Source organism: Choloepus didactylus, chromosome 2 (assembly GCF_015220235.1).
Source record: "Choloepus didactylus isolate mChoDid1 chromosome 2, mChoDid1.pri, whole genome shotgun sequence".
NCBI lineage: Eukaryota > Metazoa > Chordata > Mammalia > Pilosa > Megalonychidae > Choloepus > Choloepus didactylus.
Genome location: NC_051308.1, coordinates 57,181,010 through 57,201,471, shown reverse-complemented (window position 1 = coordinate 57,201,471; position 20,462 = coordinate 57,181,010). Strand labels below are relative to the sequence as shown.

The 20,462-nt window shown below is 45.2% G+C and overlaps 1 long non-coding RNA gene across 3 annotated transcripts in view; it reads left to right on the top strand.

The window, feature by feature from the left end:
- The window catches only part of LOC119526119, a 111,076-nt gene that overhangs the window by 8,033 nt on the left and 82,581 nt on the right, over positions 1 to 20,462 (top strand). For 2 of the 3 annotated variants that reach the window (XR_005215116.1, XR_005215115.1), the window contains exon 2: positions 14,841 to 14,913. The exons of the other annotated variant lie outside the window; for it this stretch is intronic. This is a non-coding gene — a long non-coding RNA (uncharacterized LOC119526119). The remainder of the gene's footprint in view (positions 1 to 14,840; positions 14,914 to 20,462) is intronic. 3 annotated transcript variants of the gene reach the window in all.

Genomic DNA, 20,462 nt, shown 5'->3' with positions numbered 1-20,462 from the left:
AGCACATAGCTGATGCTCAGTGTGACGGATTATTCCCATCATACCCATTTTACAAATGTCGAGTCCCTGAATGAGGGGAAGAAGGAGGCGGAGAAGCTGGAAGAAGTGAGACCAGGAAGGGAATTTTAGGCATGGAAAGAGCTTTGTTTTTTATTCTAAATGTTTGAAAAACAACATATTTTAAGCAGGGGAAGCACAGGGATCTGATTTATATTTTAAAAAGCACATGGGAGGGACCACTTTGAGGAGAAAGGGAGGCAAGAGTGAAACAGAGAGGCCCTTGCCTGAGAGAAAATGGAGGCTTGGACTAGTGCACTGGCAGAGGGAATAATATATTTTTAAACAGAGAACTAAAAAGTCTCACAGAAGGATAAGGTATGGGAAGTTAGGGATTCCTAGATTTTTGTTTTGAGCAACGGGGTTGGTGATAGCACCATTATCTGAGATGGGGAAGATGGTGGGGGTGGGTCAGAGTTGGGTAGAAAATCAAAGTTACATTTTGGATTGCAAACTTACCGAGATGCCTCTTGGGCATTCCCGTGGAGATGCATGCAGGCAGTTGGATATATGAATCCGAATTTGGAGATCAGGGGCTGGAAGAAAACATTTGGGAACTATAAAAATTGGGATCACATAGAATCTTGGTAACTTAGATGAACCCATGTGTCCTAAATGCTCTCTCCTCAACTAATTGGCTCAAGCCAACATCCAAAAAACACCCCTTTAAAAAAAATAATACCAATACCCCCTCAGATGACTTAAATCTGAAGAATTTACAGGCCTCAAGGCAGATGGTTGCTCCAATATGTTTGAGCTAGCAACTTAATACGTACGTTGTCAGAAAGAGAGGGGAAATGTCCTTGTCAGAGACCCACTTTCTTCTCCAGATTAAAAAAGACTTTTTAAAAAGATGAAATACAGTGAATGAACCTTTGCTAACCTTCTACTATAAAGTAGGTGGTTTACTTATGTCATCTCATTTAATGATCACAGTAGGTATTTTTCATTAGAAATAAGGGCTAAGTGGTAAAATAAGGATTTGAACCTTGGTCTACATGACTCCAAAGCCCACACACTTCCCCACAACTCTAGACCAGAGGTTTGGTGGAGCAGAGGGGCTGGGGGATTTCTGTCAGAAGAGGACTCACGAAGATGGAGCCCAGCTTACTATTGTGGTCCAATCTGCCTGAATCTGGGGCCAAGGGAGTGTAAAGATGGGGGGCTGAGGTACAATGCTTCTCTTCCTGACCTCACACTTATTTTATTTCAATTTAGTAAACATTTCTTGAGCATCTGCTTTGTGCCAGGCATGGTACTAAGTGGTGGGATTTGTAAGAAACCTTAGCTATAATACCTGCTCATAATAAAGTGAACCCTGATCCTATGAGTGAGGCAGTCTGGCCTTAAAGTGAAAATGGTTGTAAATAATGCACAGAAAACTTTTTCATCATTTTTCAGTACAGAAAGCAGTCCTTTCAATGGTCCTGGCAACTGGGCCTGGGAGACACTAGTTAGCCTTGGCAAATCCACCCATTGGGTATAGATGTTTTATATTTATTTATTTTTTTTTAATTCTAGCAACTGAATAAAACTGCACTTATTAACAATGAAAGTCAGTAGAGTCTGGGAACCAAATATTGACTGGGATTCTCTCCAGTCAACCTCTACCAAAAAGGCAATATCTCTATGTGGTTTGTTGACCATTTCTAAAGCAGTGAGATTTGTACCAGTTTTCTAGTCCTTCTTTTTCAAGCTAGGCCTGGGAGGAGGGAAGGAGGGAGTGAGTGACAGGGTCTAGGTCAGGAGACAGATCCAGGGAACCATCCACTGTGCAGAAGTTCCATTATCAACGGGTTCAAACTTCTATCTGAGTAATATTGCTCTGTTTGCCTGGTTCATGGATCCAGACGCTCAGAGCTTGGCTTACATAAACTCTCAGTTATGTCCCCCAGATTGTGGAGGGAGCCCATATGTGAAGGAGACCCAGCTGGGATACTGGCACTTTCTGGGAGACACCAAGCCAGCACTACCGAGCTACTAGACTGCAAGCAGAGTAAAGAGAGAGACTGTGTTATTCATTTCTGTATCTGCTAAACCCAGCTGGACACACAATGCCTGACACTTAGTAGGCAATCCATACAGGGTTACGAAACAAATTATATTTTTGTCTCCCTACCGAGTCTGCCTGTCTTCAATACCCAATTTTGGGTGGAATAACAACCACCAACTAGGCCAGGAAAACAATTAGGCTTTTAGGACAATCAGACTTTCCAGGGGTTCAGACCACTGCTATTTCCTCCCCACCCAGAAAAGTACAGGTTAAGCCACAACCACTAGGCAAAACTGATTGCCTCTGACACTGGACCCACACTGTCTGGGAAAGATGGAGTGCCTTCTGACTCAAATTCCCACCAGCAGACTCGGTGATGCTCCTGTGCTACCAACCTTTTCCTCTTCATCCTCCTCAGAACCCAAAGCCCTGTTTTTATAACACAATTCCAGACAACTGGGGACAGGGGCAAGACTGAAAATCCATCCAAACAGAATTCTTGAGTGGACATAAAGAGGTCAGAAGAAAAATGATCATGATGGCACAATCCAGGCCCTGCTGGCCCATCCTGACAACTCATGACACCAGAGAAGGATTTTTTTTTAATAGTGGAAAGTCTTGGCTACATTGGCACCCAACAATGGTGCCCTAAAGTATCCAAGGGGCATGGTTTTCTTTACTCCCTTGACACCAAGGGGTCATTAGAAGTCCTCACATGGATAGAATCCTCTTTCCAGAGGATGAGAACATCAAAGATGTTGGGGGCCGGGGAGGTGTTTGTTTTACTTCAACTATAGAAGGAGGAATACTTCGGGTTACAACTTTTAGGAGATGCACTGAAGATTTCAGAATTTCCTTTTAATGAGCTGTTTAAGAGCAAGACAGACAACCTTTCTCTTTTAATGGGTACCATCTCTTACTATTTTTTAATGTGTGTTTATTGGATGATTGATATTATTAATATGATAATGACAGGATGAATTCCAGTAGACCACCTTATAGAAAGTGGGTGTGTTTGAGTTGGAGGGAGGTTTGGTCAGGGAAAATGGCTGAGTAGGGAAAGAGGCAGAGCAGATAACCTGAAACCTGAAGGCTGGAGGGTTTGGTCAGAGAATCAATAGATGACATTCTTCTGGATCTGTGAATGAGTTAAGAAGTAATGGTCTTCCTCAGACTGAGCTGAGAGCTGTTAGAAGGAACTGATTATGACAGAGCAGTTCCTGGGGTGCTGGCACCTGCCACACAGGTGACATGGCTGCAGGTGAAACCAGGCCTAGATATCAGCTATAAAATGCCAGCTACCATTTCTGAGATTCTCACCACAATTGCATAAGGCAGGTATTAGCATACCCTTTTTTTTTTTTTTTAACAGATGAGGAGACCAAAGTTCAGAAAGGCTAATTAACTTAAGTTTGTACAGTATTAAGCAGCAGAGCTGGGTTTCTAAGTCTGCATGCCTCTAGAGTCTGAGTTCCTGTTTTGCTATATAGAACCTCCACGTAAAGGAAAAAGCATGGGATTGGAACATACAAACATGCTCAAATTCCAGCTCCGTCGCTTACTAGCTCTATGACTTTGGGCTAGTTGCTTAAGAATTAATGAGACTCAATTTCCTCATTTGTAAAATAATCGTAGCCCTGCGGAACTGTTGGAAGGATTAAATGAGATAAAGTGTATAGGCTTCTGGTAGGAAGCCCGGCATGTGGTGGCCTTCAATAAAGGCAGCCATGATCAGCTATTTTAGTAGATTGCAAGCTCCCTGAGGAGGAAGGCAGTGTCATTGTGCCACCTACTTAACAGAATGCTTAGCCGAGTGCCTGGCATGTATTAGGCCCTTTCTAAACATTTTTGAATAAATGAAATATGAAGAAGCTGGATTGCACTAAATGGTAGTATATTAGTTTCCTGTGGCTGCTATAATGAAGTACCACAAACTTGGTGCCTTGAAACAATCAAAATTTGTTCTCTCACAGTTCTGGAAGCCAGAAATCCAAAATCAAGATTTTGGCAAGGTTCCTTCTGGGGGCCTAGAGGGAGAATCTGTTCCATGCCTCTCTTCTAGCTTCTGGTGGTTGCTGGCAGTCTGTGGCATTCTTTGGCTTGTAGTTGCTTCACTCCATTCTCTCTCCTCCTCTGTTGTCACATGGCTTTCTTTCCTGTATGTGTCTCTGTGTGTCCTTTCCTCGTCTTATCAGGATGCAAGTGATTGAGTTTAGAGCTTCACCTAATCCAGTACACCTCATCTTAACTAATTATATCTGCAAAGACTTTATTTCCAAATAAGATCACATTCACAGGTTTTGGGTGGATGTGAATTTTGGGGAGATGCTATTCAAACTAGTACAGGCAGTAAATCTACTTTGGGAATTTAAAAAGATCAGAGAAAAGCTAGCCAAGAGGTAGGACATTCAGTGGTTGGAATCATCAAACCCACCAATGAAGGGAAAGAGAGGTGATTGCGAGTTCAGTGCAGACCATCTATAGACATGGAAACATATCTTTGGGGGATAGACAAGGAAATATCTTTCGTACTCAGGGGGTAAGGGAAAAGGTCAGGATCGAAGATCCAAGAACAGCAGCCCGAAAGAGGCGATGTCTTGGGTCCTTCTCAGACAGGAGTTATGAATCAGGTTCAGGGTGGAGGGAAGGTGGGCCAAGAATACCACTAACCCACAGTAGCACCATTCTGAACTACCTTGGGCTGTGGGGAGAGGTTAGCTCCTGCCTGAGGATGGATGGGGCTGATTCCTCAAGGCAAAAACTAGTGACATGTCCCATGGGCCTATCCAAGAAAGGAAGATCTAAGGACTTGGGTCTAGTTCCATTAGCTTCAGTGAAGACCAGCAATAGTGACCCCTTAGAATGTGTGAGATTCCTTGAACTCTAACTTCTTCTATTGTCTATTTACCTCTATATGGTCCCTATAGTAAAGTGACAGTTGAAGGAAGGAAGGAAGGGAAGAAGGAAGGAAAGGAGGGAGGAAGGAAAGAAGGAATGAGGTAGGGGAGAGAGAGGGGAAAGGGGAGGGGGAGAGAGAAAGAGAGAGAGAGAAAGAAAGGAAGGAAATCCACTTAAAAACAGAAGTTTAGGGAAGGCCATGTATTATCACTTTCATGGAAAGGGCATGAATTTTAAGTCTGACCAAATGGCTTTGAATCCAAGAAACCTTGAACATATTCCTTAATTTCCTTTGCTGACAGTTTCCTTAGCTGTAGAATTGGGATGATTGACACCTATCTCACTGGGTGGTTTTAAAACAATTTGTAAGTACATAGCACAGTATCCAGTACATAGTAGACACATAGAAAAATATCACTCCCTTTCCTCACCCTGTATGTTTGTCCAGGAAATGGTTGGTGTACCAGAGAGGAGGACCTTATGTCTTACTTTAAGGGAAGATCCTGAGGGAAGATGATTTCAGTAGGAAGTTGAGTGGTGGCAGCTCGGAAAGAAAACAGACTAAATTCTTGAATTGTAGGAAAAGACAGAATTGTGTATCCTGGGGGCTTAACAGGTCAAAAGAGTCTAGGTATTTGACAGTAGCAGCCCTCCATTTAAGGAAAATGGTTTGTAGCCCCAGCTGCACATTAGAACCATGGGGACAGCTTTGGAAAACACCAATACTCAGGACCCACTCCCTTTCAATGAAATCGAATCTCTGCAGATGGGACCTGGCACCTTTTTTATTGGTTGACTAGTGAATTTATATATGTGTTTTTTGTTTAGTTAGTTAGTTCCTCAAGGAATTCTAGTGTGTAGCCAGGTTTGAAAGTGGTATCTGGAGGCAGGCAGATGGGCTTGATGACCTCTGAGACAGTCTCTTCACATAAACATCTAACTCCAAAACAGAGGAACTTTTCAAACTTTTCTTTACAAAGTACCCAGAAAAGGAGAGGAAAAGAAATATGTACCCCTAAGTGATCAAGGGACATGATCCCAAGCAGTCCACTCAAGCTGAAATCTCACATTTGATGTTAAAAAATCATGTAAATTTTGCATTTTATTCCATAAAATATTCATAGAATGTTGCCCTCCCACCCCCACCCACCCAAAAGAAAAGCTCCTTGAGTGAAAATGGTGCTCCAGATGCACCATGCTTCTCTGGGGACTTTATGAACCCCCAGAAATCTACCAGATGCTGTCAGGTTTATGAGCACCCCAACATGGGCAGTAGTCTTAGGCTATTCACCTTGGCCTTGTGGGTAAGCTGGGAGGACTGCCCATGTGCCTCATGGGGATAATCCCCAGCTGTGGGGTCACCAGGGCAGGAACCCACAGACCCATCTCCTTGTTCTGCTGCTGTAGCATCTTGGGGTGAATGCACTATTGCTTCTTCCACAACTTTCTTGCTGGAGAAACCGCCAAACGGCCCACAGCCAGGCTGCTTGGTAAGCTTTGTGAAGAAATAAATTCCTTTGCCAATCCCCATGAGGTTGTATTTCTAAGGGAATTTGTAAGAATAGAAATTGTTTTGATCTTCAATCAAGATACAGAAAGATTCACTCCCTCCTCCCCCACTCCCACTTCTTAGATCTCCAACCACTTTAATAAACACACCCTTGTGGGAGAATTTGCTTTCGCTCCCACTTCCCTGTCAGCATCTGCCTCACAAGAAGTTCTCAAACTGCAGCCCCCTGAGGCATTTCTATCTGACCTGCTACATTTCCTTTGGTCCTACCCTTCTCTCCTAATCCATTGCCCCCTCTATCTCCAGCTTCCCATTTTATCAATTTTAACAGAACATCTTCCAGTTTTGTTCTGGTTTGAGGGGGCAACTGGGGTGTGGGGTGTAGGATTAGAAGGAGGGGCCTTCTATTCCAACATCCCAAATATGCTGACCTCACACTTTCTGGAAAACTAGAAGACAGAAACAGAGGGGATTAATATTTTTAATCTCCATGAAATGCTGAAACTGCTACAAATATCTCCATTTTACACATAAGATAAACTGAGGCTCAAATAGGTAACTAAGATTTAAACAAAGGCTCAGCTTTTTGGCATACAGTATGAATGAATGAATGGATGGATGAATGGATGGATGGATAGATGGCTGGCTGGCTGACTGGATGCATGGATGCCATAAACTGGGACTGAGGTCAGGGTTTTTTGGACCATTCTGACTGACATAGGGTCAGCAGGAGCCATTGTTATTGATCCCAGCCTCATTCCCCATCAGTAAAAAATACTGAAAGAGATTTCCTGGGGTCCTCACAGGCAGTCCAAACTCTTCATCATCCATGTTTCTCTTGCTGATGGGGCTTCGTCACCAATGGGAGAAAAGGGCAGTCTTGGGCATTTGCTCTGTGGCCTGTATTATAACCGACACTTACCTAAAGGAGTCAGCTGTGTTCACCTGGGAATGTTAGTTACTAAAGAGCTCTGCAAAGCCCAGCTCCAGAAACTCTGCTCCCAGGGTCTCCATCCCAGGTTCTAGAATGGTGGGACAGCCTGACCTGCACAACAGGGCTCCCTTACTCTGTCCTCGCCTTCCTCCAGAACAAGGTTTCCATGGAAACCAAACCTGAAGGGTACAGAGGAGAAGGGTCTTTCTCTCTTTTCTCCTTCCAGTATCCTTGCCTAATTCTTATTTGACTTTGGTCCTGGTTTTTACTGACATTGCTGAAGGAACAGCTCCCACAACTCTGCACCTGTGCCTAGAACACTGGAATTTCAGCAAAGGTTTGAGAAATTGCATTGAGTTGACAGCTGCCAGACATACCATCTTGTCTCAACAGGAGGGAACAGAGCTGTAGTCATGGCAAGGAAGGGAGGAGGGAAAGGAGACAGGGAAAGGGGAGATGGGGAAGAAGAGGAGAACTTCTGAGTTAGAAAGGCCTTAGTCTTCAGTTGGCTACTGTGAGTTTATTGGAGGAGAGGACCGAGTGTCACCAATTAGTGGGGTTTGACATGATCAGGTGCCATCATTTGGAAGGAAATGAAGAAGTGAAAGGTTAGCAGCTGGGTGATGTTTTTGCCTAGTCACAGTGTTCTTAGAGACTTGTGTCTGCAACCCAGAGCTGGGAGCCCTGTGGAGGCTCAGATCTGTGCAGGGACACCATCAGGCAGCATTTTAATTAAGTGGGAGAAATGACTGGGGTTCAGGCCCAAAGATGATGCTTTAATTAGCATCCTCTCCTCTGCTGTATGAGGCCCTCTTCCTAACTTAACACAGAGGAGGGATGGGAAAAGAGCTCCAGCCGGTTGAAGGTAAAGGAAGTTAGGTTGCGAATTTTGTTTTTAATTTGGATGCCACTCCAACTACAGAGGACCACCTTCTGATGAACCCTCTCTTCCCCTCTGCATTACCCACTCTCTTGTGCTGAGTGTTGAAATTAGTGAATGTGTGTTTGTGTGTATGTGTGTTGGGGAGGGTGATGTGCCTGCTCACTCCCCCTTCCCACAAAACCTCATTCAGTCTGTGGTCTGTGCCCTGGGGGAGGCCAACCCCATGGCAGCCATCGGGTTACGCAGAGTCCGTGGCTGCCAGCAGCTTCTCGTCAAGCCCCAGTAGCACCAGGCCTGGGGAAATGCAAGGAAATACTAAGGAGCCATTTCCTAAGGCCTCCAGCATCCGGGAGTTGAGTGGGCCTGGCCACCAAGTAGAGGGAACCTTGAGTGCTGCTGGCAGGGCCCTGGCAGCACCTGTGGTAACTGCAGCGCCAACCAAGGGCAAAGGAGCCCGGAGGCATGGACGCACTTCCGCTTGAAGCTCTGCGGTTCGGAGAGGCCACCTGGCTCCACTTGTCTGGAGCAATTACAGACCGTGGCCACAGGGGCAGCAAGATGGCTTATCCAGAGGTTGGTGACCCCTGCGTCCTCTGGGGGTTATAGCAGGGGGAACGGATGTAGGAGATCCAGGGGCTCCTCCTCGTTGGCAGTCAGCAGTCTAAGAAAGAAGCCTTTTCCCGATGAGCTTGCAGCACTGGCGCCTGTTCTCTTCCCACCCCACACACCTCCCTGTCCACCCAACCTCACTGGGATCTTCATTCAAAGTAATAAACCCAGGGTGATCGGCGAAGAAGGCCTGCGTACCAATCCTGGTATGCACTGAGTGGGAATGGGCTGATTTGGTTGCCTCTCCTTCCCCACTTGCCATCCATCCCTACCAGGATCTGGCTCCCCTCCAGGCCCCTCCAGGGACCCTCCAGAAGGAAAGTAGTAACCTTCAAGTGCTTGAAGAGCAGCCAGGGAGGAGTCGCCAGGGGAGTATGGTGCTATTAATTAGCTAAAAGCAAATTCTGACTGCACTGTACATAATATGCATTGCATTGTGGCGGCTGCCCCCGCGTCCACCCACACCAGCTGGCCTGCTGCTTGCTGTTGTCTCCTGAGCCTTTCTCACTGCCTTTCCCTGAGTGGTGATGAACACTGCTGTGTATGATGAGGCTGAAATGCTTAATAGGAAATCATTGTATTTGCTGATAATTCCCTGCTACCTGGGATGGGCGAATTAGGAACTCTCTAGGCACATTCACTCACTGTGGAGGGCTGCTCCCTGTGGGAACTGTAGACTTTGCAGAGCACCAAGACTGCAGGCACATCAGTGTATGCATAGATAACATATGCTGGTGCAGTCTGGCAGCAACACTGACCCAGGAGGCTGAATTCAACCATATGTAGTGGAGCGTGGCCGCAATATGCTTTTAGAGGAGCATTAAGGCAAGTTGTGCTTATCTTCTCCTATTTTAGAAGGGCATACTAGCTGGCGTGACATGTACCCCAGTGACTTTACATATTTCAAAGACTTTCCCATATGTTTTTTTTTTTATATTTCTTTTTTTTTTTTCATTTTTATTGAGATTGTTCAGATACCATACAATTATCCAAAGATCCAAAGTGTACAATCACTTGCTCCTGGGTACCCTCATACAGCTGTGCATCCATCACACTTAATTTTTGTTCAATTTTTAGAAACTTTTCATTACTCCAGACAAGAAATAAAGTGAAAGATGAAAAAAGAAAAAAAGAAAAGGAAACTCTAATCCTCCCCTATCCCTAACCAACCCCCCTCAATTGTTGACTCGTAGTCGTGATATAGTACATTTGTTACTGTTTATGAAAATATGTTGAAATGCTACTAACTGTAGTATATAGTTTGTAATAGGTATATAGTTCTTCCCTATATGCCCCTCTATTATTAACTTCTAATTGTATTGTCATACATTTGTTCTGGTTCATGGAAGTGATTTCTAGTATTTGTATAGTTGATCATGGATATTGCCCACCATAGGATTCAGTTTTATACATTCCCATCTTTTGACCTCCAACTTTCCTTCTGGTGACATATATGACTCTGAGCTTCCCCTTTCTACCTCATTCACACACCATTCGGCGCTGTTAGTTATTCTCACATCTTGCTACCAACACCCCTGTTCATTTCCAAACATTTAAGTTCATCCTAATTGAACATTCTGCTCATACTAAGCAACCACTCCCCATTCTTAAGCCTCGTCCTATATCTTGGTACCTTATATTTCATGTCTATGAATTTACATATTATAATTAGTTCCTATCAGTGAGACCCTGCAATAATTGTCCTTATGTGTCTGGCTTATTTCACTCAGTATATTGCCCTCGAGGTTTTGTCATCAACCCATTTTTTTTTAATATGGTTTTGTTCACTCACCATACATTCCACCCCAAGTAAATAATCAATGGTTCTCTGCATGGTCATACATTTGTGTTCACCACCTTCACCACTATCTATATAAGGGCATCTACATTTCTTCCACAAGGCAGGAGGGAGAGTCAAAGAAGGTAGAGAGGCAAAAGAAAGAGGAAAAAAAATGACAGCTAGGAAGCAACAAAAGGAAAAATAACCTTAAATCAAAGTAGAGTAAAGAGTCAGACAATACCACCAACGTCAAGTGTCTAACATGCCTCCCCTATCCCCCCCTCTTATCTACATTCACCTTGGTATATCACCTTGTTACATTAAAGGAAGCATAATACAATGATTCTATTAGTTACAGTCTCTAGTTTATGCTGATTGCATCCCTCCCCCAATGCCTCCCCATTTTTAACACCTTGCAAGGTTGGCATTTGCTTGTTCTCCCTCTTAAAAGAACATATTTGTACATTTTATCACAATTGTTGAATACTCTAGATTTCACCAAGCTACACAGTCCCAGTCTTTATCTTTCCTCCTTTCTTGTGGTGTCTCACATGCTCCCCACCTTCCTCTCTCAACCATATTCATAGTTACCTTTGTTCAGCGTACTTACATTGTTGTGCTACCATCTCCCAAAATTGTGTTCCAAACCACGCACTCCTGTCTTCTATCACCCTGTAGTGCTCCCTTTAGTATTTCCTGTAGGGCAGGTGTCTTGTTCACAAAGTCTCTCATTGTCTGTCAGAAAATATTTTGAGCTCTCTCTCATATTTGAAGGACAGCTTTGCTGGGTATAGGATTCTTGGTTGGCGGTTTTTCTCTTACAGTATCTTAAATATATCACATCACTTCCTTCTTGCCTCCATGGTTTCTGCTGAGAGATCTGCACACAGTCTTATTAAGCTTCCTTTGTATGTAATGGATCACTTTTCTCTTGCTGCTTTCAGGATTCTTTGTCTTTGACATTTGATAATCTGATTATTAAGTGTCTTGGCATAGGCCTATTCATATCTTTTCTGTTTGGAGTATGCTGCGCTTCTTGGATCTGTAATTTTATGTCTTTCATAAGAGATGGGAAATTTTCATTAATTATTTCCTCTATTATTGCTTCTGCCCCCTTTCCCTTCTCTTCTCTTTCTGGAACACCAATGATACGTATATTATTGTACTTTGTTTCATCCTTGAGTTCCGGGAGACGTTGCTCATATTTTTTCATTCTTTTCTCCATCTGCTCTTTTGCGTGTAGGCTTTCAGGTGTTTTGTTCTCCAGTTCCTGAGTGTTTTCTTCTGCCTCTTGAGATCTGCTGTTGTATGTTTCCATTGTGTCTTTCATCTCTTGTGTTGTGCCTTTCATTTCCATAGATTCTACTAGTTGTTTTCTTGAACTTTTGATTTCTGCCATATATATGCCCAGTGTATCCTTTACAGCCTCTATCTCTTTTGCAATATCTTCTCTAAACTTTTTGATTTGATTTAGCATTAGTTGTTTAAATTCCTGTATCTCAGTTGAAGTGTACGTTTGTTCCTTTGACTGGGCCATAACTTTGTTTTTCTTAGTGTAGGTTGTAATTTTCTGTTGTCGAGGCATGGTTTCCTTGGTTATCCAAATCAGGTTTTCCCAGACCAGAACAGGCTCAGGTCCCAGAGGGAAGAAATATTCAGTATCTGGTTTCCCTGCAGGTTTGTCTTAGAAAATTGCTCCACCCTGTGATGCCTCAGGTCACTGTGCTTTTCTGTTAGCCTATAATTCTTGACTGGTGTGAGGAGATATGGCCGTGTTCCCCTAGGCTCTGGGGTCAGGTTCTGAATGGAAAGGGCCCCACCCCTTTCCTCCTAGAGAAGACAGACCCCCCAGGTGGAAGTCATTAGCATTTCAATGGTCTCGCTCTCTGCTTGTGCTGTCTCCACCCTTCGCCGAGTCACAGCCCTGGAAACTGAATATGACTGGGGCTTTCTCCACTGAGCTGAAAAAGAAACAGATAGTCCCCTTCAGACCCAGTCCAAGGCGACCCTCCGGCTCTCCAAGGTCAGTCGTCACCCAAAGCCTCTGTCTGTTTTTTGGGAATGCATACCTGTAGTGAGCAGTTCACACTTGCTACTTAAAACCCCAGTTGGAGCTCAGCTGAGCTATATTCGCTTGCTGGGAGAAAGCTTCTCTCTGGCACCACGAGGCTTTGCAGCTCGGGCTGTGGGGGAGGGGGTCTCATGACTTGGTTCCGCAGGTTTTACTTACAGATTTTATGCTGTGTTCTCGGGCATTCCTCCTAATTCAGGTTGGTGTATGATGAGTGGATGGTCTTGTTTGTCCCCCCGCAGTTATTCTGGATTATTTACTAGTTGTTTCTGTTTTTTTGTAGTTGTTCCAGGGGGACTACTTAGCTTCCACTCCTCTCTATGCCGCCATCTTGCCCCGCCTCCCTCCCATATGTTTTTTATTTGATCCTCACAACATCCCTATGAAGTGGGCAGAACAGATATTAGAGTGCATATTAAGCATCCAGCTGATTGCATAGCACATAATATGTGCTCAGTAAATAAAAAATATTATTATTTTCAGGTGCAGAAACTGAGACTCAGAGTGGGGAAGTGACTTGCTCAAGCACACCGAAAGCAGCAGAATCAGAACTGAAATTGAGGTTTTCCAACTCTTGGTCGAGAAAGCCAGTTTTGGTTTCAGGAACTCAAGCGATAGCTTTTCCCCAGAAAACAACCCAAATAGAATGAATTTCTCTAGGGGCTCAGGGACCGGGCCTACCTTGGCCTAAGGAGAAGCAACAGATGACTGAGCAGAGAAAGCCTCTCTGCCCTCGGCACTGTCCTGCCCAGTGCCTCGGTCACGGCCTCCCCAGCCCAGGGGGAGAGTGGTGCTGATTGTAATCGACAGCTGAGCTGGCTGGGCTGTCACTTCCCTGAGCTCCTGTTGTCCCTCCAGAAGCCCTCATTTTGCTGCCTTGAGCCTCTCCCTGGGGCAGCCCCTGGAGGCTTGTCTACTACAGAACGACCCATCTGCGTCTCTCCTCTCCTCTGGGAGCCTGACTGAGCATGTTGTGTCTGCATCAGTGTGAATTCATCACCATCCCAGAGGGACTTGACATTGCCCTTGCTTCAGAGTGCAGGATCGCAGCCCAGAGGGGTTAAGTGACTTTCCAGAAGTCAGGCAAGGGAATGTCAGCTCAAATTCCTGGCAGGAGCTTTCTGAGTAGCCTCCATGCTCTTCTTCCCCTTTCTCTTGCCCTGTCCTCTGATAGCCAGAGCAGGAACGCAGACTCTTGGAGAAGAGAGAGGTCATAAACTGAGGCAGGAAGGACCAGAAAGCAGTGGGGCTTTCCCCTGCCTTTGGGCGAGATGAGGTTAAAAACCTGTTGATCTTGCTGCCTCCTGCCATCATAACAGGGACATCTCTGAGGGGAGGGAGGGAGGGAGAAGTGGCAGACAGGCTGCCCTGGGGGACTGGATAATTATTGTTTTGTTTCTTTAACCCATCCACGATCCCAGCCCTTGGGCCTATCCTTCTGCCCTCCCTTCCTCCCTCCCTTCTTGTTAAAAGTCTGTGGCTTAACTGCTTTTAAAAAGTGGCAGCCACTCCCAGCTTTTGTGGTTCTGTAAATGTCAAGACCAGTTGGGAGGATTTTTTTCCCCTCCTAAAGAAAGGAGAACCCTAGAGAGGCATAACTTCAGGGAAATCCTGAGTCTTAGGGACAAAACCAGTTTCTATCTTTTCCCTGCTTCCTCTGTTGATTCTTAATGGCACAAAAGTCAGAATAGGATGTGTAGGCCAGTAGAAAGGACACTGGCTGGGTGAAAGGAGGCTACCTTAGAGGAAGGAGAGAAGGGGGACTGGTTGGCAGGGGGCATCTGGGAGGCAGGCAATGTGCTATTCCTTGACCTGGTGGTGGTCACCTGGGGGGTTGCTTTCCTTGTGTTCTGTGCACTTTTCTGTACGTGTTACGCTTCATAAGAAATAATACTTTTAAGAAAGAGTCAGGATTTTGGGTTCAGTCTCAGCTCTACCGCTTATTTATTGTAAGATCTTAGGATAATTACTTTAATCTCTCTGGTCCTTAGTTTCCTCATCTATAAAATGGGATCAACAAAAAGTTGGATCAAGTGAAAACTTGGGTATTGTTGGTGCTTTGTAAATTATAAAGCATGATTCATGTATAAAATATTTTATTTTAGGGAGAGCCAGATGAAGGTGGAGATCAGCAAGAGAGTAAAAGCTGCCGATGGGAACTGAGTCAGCCAAGGAAAGGTCAGCAGCTGTGCTCCAAGTTTGGGGGACCGGGGAGGGTGGTATCCTGCATGGAGAGACAGGAAATCAGGACTCAAGCCCCACTTCTACAATTTGTGGCTTCGGGCATTCGCTTCTCCAACCTGAAGGAGAAAGGAGGTTGGAAACTAGATTTTGTTACATGTCTGTAATGTGATGTAAGGGTATTATGAGGTTGGCATTATTATCCCTATTTTACAGGCAGGGAGATTGAGGCTGGGAAAGTTACCCAATCACACTGCTAAGAAGAAGTGTTTCCTGGAATATGAGTGGTGATGGGGTTCAAATTCAACATAGTCAAAACCTTATGATTTCATAAAACACCAGAGGGCTGATTCCTGGTTCCTTAGTGAATCAGAGGAAAGGAGATTAAAAAAAATAAACAATGATTGAAACCAGAAACCAAGACTTGTACTGCCTTGTGGAAATGATTAAGACTGCTAGACCCTTGAGGCAGGATGTGCATCTATGTAATTTCCTCTGTGCAGCGGCCAGTTCAGCACAGAGCCTGTGTGCACTGAGCCCTGCTTTGGTCATGTGTTGTGGGCCACAAAAGATGGTATAGATGCAAATCTATGCCTGCAACTAGAGAGGTCAACAGCTCCAATCCTGAGATGCCCTGACCCTTGACTGGGTCATGACATAGGTTTCCATCTTGGTTTTGATATTGCTGCTGGATTGTCTGTGGGTGGTCAGCCTGCCCATGTGACCCTTCAGACTGGGAAATCCCCCGAGACTCCATCTGTGTGAGCATTCAGCACAGTCTGCCACTCAGGCATCTTCTAAATGCAAGCCCTGTGCTAGGGATGCGGATAAGGGGTTGGTTTTCCTGGTCCAAGGAATTGGCCCTATTTCCGGTGGACATTCCCTCTTCCAAACCCCCTGGCTAGCTCCTTCCCAGGGGCCCAGCTCCCCAGCAGGTGAGGATTGATCTTTTTTTGCCCCATCCCTTTGCTGGGGCCACGGCTGTGGCTGCCAACAGTTCTGGTCACAGCCCCAGGTGCAGCAGAAAGGAAAAACGCAGTGGTGTTTGCTCTTCTAACAGCTTTGAATAGAGCCTTTCAGAAGAGCTGCTGGCTGGCTGTCTGTCTAGTGGGCCAGCAGAAACTGCTGCCAGGTGTATCAACAGTCCTGGAGAACTTGTCCATTCTGGGCCCCTCCTTTCAACAGGCGAGTCTCCTAGAAAAGACTAAAGATGTCGCAGTGTTTTTGCTCTCTACCACTTCAGCTATGATGGATGTGCTCAAAGGGGTCACAGCTGGAATCAGAATTCTAGAGGATCCCTTGGATGGATGGCTCCGAACTTGAATCCACCTCAGAATCACCTAGGGCAGTAGTCCCTAGACTTTAGTGTGCATTAGATTCTTCGGGAAGGTTGTTTTTTTTTGTTTTGTTTTGTTTTAAGTCTTCATTTTATTGAGATATATTCACATACCACGCAGTCATACAAAACAAATCGTACATTCGATTGTTCACAGTACCATTACATAGTTGTACATTCATCACCTAAATCAATCCCTGACACCTTCATTAGCACACACACAAAAATAACAAGAATAATAATTAAAGTGAAAAAGAGCAATTAAAGTAAAAAAGAACACTGGGTACCTTTGTCTGTTTGTTTGTTTGTTTCCTTCACCTATTTTTCTACTCATCCATCCATAAACTAGACAAAGGGAGTGTGGTCCTTATGGCTTTCCCAATCCCATTATCACCCCTCATAAGCTACATTTTTATACAATTGTCTTTGAGATTCATGGGTTCTAGGTTGTAGTTTGATAGTTTCAGGTATCTACCACCAACTACCCCAATTCTTTAGAACCTAAAAAGGGTTGTCTATATTGTGCATAAGAGTGCCCACCAGAGTGACCTCTCGGCTCCTTTTGGAATCTCTCTGCCACTGAAGCTTATTCCATTTCCTTTCACATCCCCCTTTTGGTCAAGAAGATGTTCTCCGTCCCACGATGCCGGGTCTACATTCCTCCCCGGGAGTCATATTCCACGTTGCCAAGGAGATTCACTCCCCTGGGTGTCTGATCCCACATAGCGGGGAGGGCAGTGATTTTACCTTTCAAGTTGGCTTAGCTAGAGAGAGACGGCCACATCTGAGCAACAAAGAGGCATTCGGGAGGAGGCTCTTAGGCACAATTATAGGGAGGCCTAGCCTCTCCTTTGCAGCAACAGTCTTCGGGAAGGTTGTTAAAATACAAATGGCTGGGTCCCCTCCCCAGAGTCTCTGATACAGTGAGTCTGGGGTACAGTGCAAGAATTTGCATTTCCAGTAAGTTCCCAGGTGTTGCTGATACTGTTGATCTGGGACCTACACTTTGAGAATCACTGCTCTAGGAAGTTATAAATACAGATTCTCAGACCCCAATCAAGGGGATCCTGTCAGAATACGGTGGGGCCCAGGAATCCGCACTTTAACAAGCAGGTAGGATTTGCTGAAGCACAACGTTTGGAAACCAGTACCTTAGATCTCCATGATTAAGTCAGGATCCTAGGATTCCCAAAAAGGCGTATTGAGGAGGTGGGCTTCAAGCCCCTCTGGGGCAAGGACAGTGTCATATTTAGACATCTCTGTACTTGGCAGCAAGCAGCACAAAAGAGGTGCAAAAGGAGAGTTTGTTGCTGAGTGAAACCTGGGACTGCACTGAGGTAAATAGAGATTATGCACTTTGGTTTTTCAATAGGGCAGAACTTGAATATAGCTGGTGGTCCTGCTTAATTTCTAGGACTGTAACCAAATGCTAACAGATATAATTATAGTTACTGAATCATTATCTGAAGGCTTTCTAACTTTCTGATATATTGTTATGTAGCCAGAAGCAATTATCTGAAACTGTTGTAACTCACTGAACTGGAAACTAGATGTCCTGTTTCTTCACTGATGTTACTATATTTTATAACCGCATAATAACTCGTGACTGGACCAGCATGTATCCCCTTTTCTTCTGTTTCAACCCTGAAGTCTGGTACTCCTGTGTGTAGGCCCTCAATGTTTATTAATGAAATAACATCAGTCTAGAACTGACCAAGCCAGTTCTAATCAGAGTTAGCCTGTGCCTGACACATGCAATGGCCTAAATCTTAAACTTCATATGAGCTAAGCAAGTAATCAATCTGCACATACTCAGAGATTAGACTATCTCTAGACCTGCCTGCCTTTGAATGCTGTAAAACACTGAAAGTTTCCCCCGTCTGGGGAGACAGATTTGAGGAACTGTCATCCTGTCTTTGCAAGGCTAGCCTTTCCTTAATAAACTCTTTCTCTTCTCAAAATCCCAGTGCCACTTAATTGATTCTGGTGTGCATCAGGCAACAGGACTTTGTTCAGCATGATCAGGGGATGTTTCTCCACTTTGTTTAAGAGCCAGAGAAGACTCCTGCACCTTCTTTGCACCTTAAAAATTCCTCTTTTCCCAACTTGGGTAGAATAACACAAATTTCCCTCTGAGATTAGGAGGGAAAATGAGTTGAAATCATAATCATACTCAGCAGCTTCTTGTCATATTTGGGGCACAGACTGATGCACTGTAGCCCCTCAAGGGAGATAGGAAAGAGCTGGGCTCTGCCCTGGGGTGGGGACAGGCAGTTGCTAGAGAACCCAGCTGCAGGGGCTGAGAGGGGTCTAGCCTGGCAGGCAGAACACGGTGGGATGGGATGGGGTAGGGGTAGGGGGATAGAGCAGGTAATGGAACAGGAGCTCTTAGAGTTGAGATCCCAATGCAGAATGGCCAGGTTTGGAAATTGTGGCCATCCAGGCCTATGAGGGGGCCTTAACTGTTGGCAGGAATATGGGTCCTGGGGAAGAAATGGAAAAAGCTGGGAGAACAAATAGGTTTTGTCTCCCATGATAGGTCTGCTGGATTCGTAGTGGCTGTATGGAGCGCTAAGCAAGGGATGGGGTTTAAATCTGACTTCTGCATAAAAAGTAGCACGAGTGATGTGATTGATTCACAACAGCTACCATGGGTGCCTAGCAGGGATTTGCTGTCCCTGGGAAAGAGTAAGAGGGCCAGGATATTAGCTCCCAGAGGCAGGGATTCACCAGATCAAACTGTCACTATCAGACTGCGGGAGAGGCCTGGGTCCTTGGGCTGTAAGGTCCTTGGGCCTCAAGAATGAAGAAGAAAGCTGGTTGTCAGACCTGGGGCCCAGAGTCAGAGGTAGATAAACAGCCAGCCCTGGGCTTAAGCATCTTAAATCCCTCCTGCCTGGGACCAGAATTAGGACACAAGGACTGTACTGTGGCCCCTGCTGGAGTGGGAACCAAGGCAAGGCCACCTGCAGGGGCAGCTCAGAAGGACTTACTATGGAGAGAAGACAGATTGGGTTCCCTGGGGATCTCGAATCCTGTTGGCAGTGCTGACCTCTCAGCCCTGACTTCATCCATCCAGTCTCTGCTGAGGGACTGTCCAGGCCTGGACAACTCATTTGGGATGTGTCTGGGATCAGAAGACAAAGAAAATAACCAAGATCTGGGAGATACATTAACTGTTCCACTCTGTGTCCTGACATCTGGTGTTCTAATGGGAAAATTAATGGGTTGCCTCTGTCTCCTTCCTGACCTCTGTGGCCCTGGCCGGACCTCCTGACTTTATTGCTTCATCTCATCCTTCAGAAGATGATCATGCGTCAATTCAGAAAGTGCTTACCATCCATGAGTTCCCTCCCCTCCTCCAGCCTTCTTTCTGTCCCCCGTGCAATCCCAGGTTCCTGCTACAAGCCTGTGCACATTCCTATCTGAGGACAGAAGGGGTCATTATGGGCTCACAATTAAGTCCCTGGAGCTGCAGAGTGGAGTCAATTAGTATGCAAGGCCCAAACAAATATTGTGCAACAAACTGGGGAAGATGATCTGGTCTGAGGGTTCCTGGGCTCTCAGCAGAGCTGGCTGGAGGGAGGGAGCACTAGGGAGGCAGCCTATATAAGGACTCTCAAATATAAGGACTATGGAATGCAGCCTTGGGCTGGTGCCCAAGAAATAAAATCACCCCCCAGGAACATGTTCTTCCCCAGCCTGGCTTCCCGAGAAGCCTCTCATTTCTTCATCAGGTTTCCAGGATCTCTGTCAAAGTTCATGTCCTCCTCACTGTGCCACCAGCTTCCCTACCTCAGTGCAAGTGAGAAGTGGCCTTTCCAGCTTCTCCTCCCTGGTTTCTCCCACCTTCCAAGCCGAGACTACTTGAGGTCTTTCTATTTCAAGATATCTCTCTGTGGAAACAAACAGGAGGTAACAGAATCTTAGGGAATGTTCCCTTTACACCAGGAAGAAAAGAGGAATCAGGGCACTGACTGACCTGCAGAGAGTGAGTCAGTGCTACCTCCGGTCCTAACTTTTCTTGGGGGCACATTTGCACATCTTAAGAGGATTGTATAGTCCTTACAAGCAGGAGCAGTGTCTATACATTCTCATAGATCCACAAGGTCTAGTGGTGTCTGGAACATAGTGCATGTTCAATAAATATTTCACTTCCTCATTCCCTCGTTTTTCAACATTTCTTGACTGTCCCTATGTGCCAAGCATA